Raw genomic sequence first — 4,620 nt, 5'->3', positions numbered from 1 at the left:
CCCAAAAGCATCCCTCTGAATATTGAAGGTCTTAATCTGCTCTGTAATGCTGTTTTTCTGGATGAGGTACTGTGTGTGTGTGAGGCACAGAAATCTGATTGGGTTGGCATGACTGCATGCAGGCTGGATTTCTCCCTCAGGTTTAGGTCAGATGGATTCAGATGGTTGGAGTGTTATGCTGCTGTAATATTATAACAGATTCTATTTGATAAATCCATTAGTATTTCAGTTCAACAGTGGGCTCTGTAGAGCAGCAGTGTGAGTCAGTACTGGCTGCCCTCTTTTTGGGAATGGAAAGTCAGAAAGACAGATTCTCATTTTCACTCAGTTTTCTTTTCCTTTCAATTCTTCCGTCCGTCCATTCCCCTTTCTTTATTTGCTTTGTTTGATCGTTCCTTCTGTCTTTCTTTCTTTCTTTCTTTCTTTTTTGCTTTGTTCGTTAGGTTGTTCGTTCCATCTTTCTTTCTTTGTTCCCTTCCTTCATTCCCTCTTTCTGTCCTTCTTTCTGTCTTTGCTGCTTTCGATCATTCGTTACGTCTGTCCATCTGTCGTCTGTCCGTCCTTTCATCCATCTTTATTTCTTTCTTTCCTCACTTCGTTCGTTCGTTACTCCTTCTTTCTTTCTTTCCTTCCCTCCTTTATTCCTTTCTACTTTATTTCTTTGCTTTATTCATTTGTTTTTTCTTTGCTTTATTTGTTTGTTGTTCGTTCCGTCTTTCTTTCGTCCTCTATGCTTCCTTCCTTCCTTCCTTCCATCCTTCCTTCATTCATTGATTAATTCTTTCTTTCTTTCATTTTTTCTTCTTTCGTTCTTTCATTGTTTCATTCTTTCTTAATCTTTTTCTTTCCATCTTTTTTTCCTTCTTTTTCCTTACTTCCTTCATTTCTTTCTTCTTTCTTTCCTTCCTTCCTCCATTTGTTTTTTCTTTCTTTGCTTTGTTCTTTCTTTCATTCTTTCTTTCTTTCTTTCTTTCTTTCATTGTTCTTTGCATCTTTCTTTCTTCCTCTTTCCTTACTTCCTTTGTTTATTTGTTCCATCTTTCTTTCTTTCTTCATTCTTTCCATCTTTCTTTCCTTCTCTTCCCTTACTTCCTCCATTCCTTTCTTCCTTCCTCTATTCGTTCATTCTTTCTTTCTTTCTTTCTTTCTTTGCTTTGTTCTTTATTTCTTTCTTTTATTCTTTCTTTCTTTCCCTCCATCCATCCATCCTTCTTTCTTTCTTTCTGTGCTTTATTTGTTCCATGCCTCTTTCTTTATTTCTTCATTCTTTCCATCTTTCTTTCTTCCTCTTTCCTTACTTCCTTCATTCCTTTCTTTCTTCCTTCCTTTGCTTCATTTGTTTATTTGTTCCATCTTTCTTTCTTTCTTTCATCATTCTTTCCATCTTTCTTTCCTTCTCTTTCCTTCCTTCCTTCTTTCATTTCTTTCTTCCTTCTTTCCTTACTTCCTTCCTCCATTCATTCTTTCTTTCTTTCTTTCTTTGCTTTGTTCTTTCTTTCATTCTTTTTTATTTTATTATTTCTTTCTTTCTTTCATCGTTCTTTCCATCTTTCTTTCTTCCTCTTACCTTACTTCCTATGCTTCATTTGTTCCATCATTCTTTCTTTATTTATTTCGTCATTCTTTCCAATATTTCTTTCCTTACTTCCTTTATTCCTTTCTTCCTTTCTCCATTCGTTCTTTCTTTCTTTCTTTGCTTTGTTCTTTCTTTCTTTCTTTTATTCTTTCTTTCTTTCATCATTCTTTCCATCTTTCTTTCTTTCATTCTTTTTTATTTTATTGTTTCTTTCTTTCTTTCATCGTTCTTTCCATCTTTCTTTCTTCCTCTTACCTTACTTCCTATGCTTCATTTGTTCCATCATTCTTTCTTTATTTATTTCGTCATTCTTTCCAATATTTCTTTCCTTCTCTTTCCTTACTTCCTTTATTCCTTTCTTCCTTTCTCCATTCGTTCTTTCTTTCTTTCTTTCTTTCTTTGCTTTGTTCTTTCTTTTATTCTTTCTTTCTTTCATCATTCTTTCCATCTTTCTTTCCTTCATTCTTTCCTTCCTTCATTCATTCATTCTTTCTTTCTTTGCTTTGTTCTTTTCTTTCTTTCATTCTTTTATTCTTGCCTTTCTTCCTGTTCTTCTTTTCTTTTCTTATTCCTTTCTTCCTTTCTCCATTCGTTCTTTCTTTCTTTCTTTCTTTCTTTCTTTCTTTCTTTCTTTCTTTCTTTCTTTTCATAGTGTATGTGCACTCCAGCCAACATACACAGCACACACATACTGTACACACCCTTGTGTTTGCTCATGTTTGTCTTGTCCCACAGAATCTTCAGTGTTAAAGCCTGCAGACGTTTATTCTCTTGCTTGCTTTCTCTCATTACATTACATGCACTCCACATAAACACACAAAATGTGCATGCATGCACGCACGCACAGCCGCACACACACACACACACACACACACACACACACACACACACACACACACACACACGCACACACGCACGCACGCACACACACACACACACACACACACACACACAATTAAAGTTTGGCCATGTGTGTTAAGTGAGCGCTGTCATGCATTAATAATGGATGCATTAGCTTGTGACGGATCAATTTGGAAGCCTCATCAGCAGTAATTAGTAAAGCCCCTCAGGGAGAATGCCTTCTCTCTGCAACACCATACAAACCCCAAATCTCTGTGTGTTTACAGTATAAAGTAAAGTGTCTAAGAAAGATGAGATATCAGGCTGCTACAGTACCATTACAGGAGCAAGGAAATCATGTACTTTTTAAGAAACACTCCAAATTGTTCAAATTTGTGGCAGGTTTGGGGGGCTGCGCCTGTCAGTTACGTAAATCCTTCATTAGGATACATTTACAAATGTAAGATTACTGTCTCCAATTGAGCTGAGAAAGCGAGAGAAGGAGAGGTAGCAGGAAGAGACTGTTGCTATGGGAACTGTTTCGTGCAGCTCGCCCTCTCTAAACTTTGGGAGCTTATTTGGGCTACTGTGTGCATGTAAATTCATGAACGATAAAGTTACTGTAAATGTGTGTGTGTGAAATCAGAGATGTACCGCACTATTTAAAATTAGGTTGACTTATACAGTGCATTTCATCTGCACCTGATGACATCATGTTAATGATCTATAATAAAAATACAATTAAAAGTAGTGCCAAAAAAATAAATAAAGGTATGAAGGTGTCACCGGGATGGTTTTCTTTAAAAAGGCCCTAATATGTACCTTCAAGGTACAAATTTAGGTACTAACATTCAAGTGACAGCTTTTGTACCTTTTTTCTGAGAGTGTAGTAGGCAAAATATTCACACAGCGCAGATGGATGATTTATATTCTAGCGGTCATGGTACTTAGTGTTCCTCTAAAGTTTCGGCGAACATGATAAATACTTGATGTGATATGTTCTAGTTGGAGGGCGTAATTCTAAGTAATTTTATGACCTAATGAGATTACGTAATTCTGACTCTTCCCCCAGCTGTCAATCACAAATGCATTCGAACTCGCATATCACGACTGTCTTTTCACTGCTCTGCGAATCTCTTTTTCTGTCTCAATTTATTCCCGTCTTCTCTTCCACCCCTCACTTTCTTTATTTTGGCACAAAGCTTCTTTCTCTATTTGCGAGCACCTGCCTCTCTCAGTCAGAAGCGAGCCGTCGGCGTGCGCGTCTAATGGACTCGTAACAGCGACTCGAATGACACGCGGCAAGGCCCGAGCATATGTGGGATGCTGTTGTGAAAATGTCTCCATTGGCATGTGGTAAAGTTTTGAAACGTGGAGACAGACTCGCCTCCATGGGTTTATTTTGTGTACTGTCAGTATATTCGGAGTTGGCATGTTAAAGCCACAATTCATAATGTTTGCCTCTCTATCGCCATCTCTATTTGAAAAGGAAAAATGCAGGTTAATCTACTTTTTCTTAACTTTATGTGGGTTGAAAAGGACGTCAATCTGACATCCAAAGTAATCTTAAATGACAGCTCAAATTATAAATCATTATTTACTGTTGCGAATCGCGGTACAGTAGGAATATTTTTTAACATTGTTTGTATATGAACATGCTCAATTACTAATTTTTTATGTTTTTAACAAAGACACAAGTAACCGATACTGTAATATTTTTGTTTGCTTAGACCGCGCGCTGACAGCTTCGGGCCAATCATAACGTTTTAATACAGATGACGTTTACCCTTGCACTGTAAACGGACGTTTTCACGCACACGCTGCTTGAAAGTCTAGCACACCTGAAGTTTACGTGCACATTTCTTCAACAAAGTTGCTTTAAACAGCTTACCATCTATTTGCCGAACTGCCGACGTCCTTAGCACGCCCCCCGTGAAGCCTAAAGTGCAAACAGTACTATTGTTTAAGCATTTTCGGTTTGACGTCGCCTAATGCAATGTTGTTTGGTCACGAGCAACTTCGCGACCGTCAGCGTTTACCACAGACGTGAAAACAACAAAATACGGATCGTGGATATGAACGACGTGGATTGTTTACAAAAAAAAAAAACACTGAGCTCGCCTCGCGCCACAGGTAACTTCCGCTTTCTCAACGAATTTACCGGTAATTTGATACTGATGCATAAATGATGTCTTGGTAAAAAG

This window comes from Paramisgurnus dabryanus, chromosome 22 (assembly GCF_030506205.2).
Source record: "Paramisgurnus dabryanus chromosome 22, PD_genome_1.1, whole genome shotgun sequence".
Taxonomy (NCBI): domain Eukaryota; kingdom Metazoa; phylum Chordata; class Actinopteri; order Cypriniformes; family Cobitidae; genus Paramisgurnus; species Paramisgurnus dabryanus.
This window is presented reverse-complemented; position numbering follows the sequence as displayed.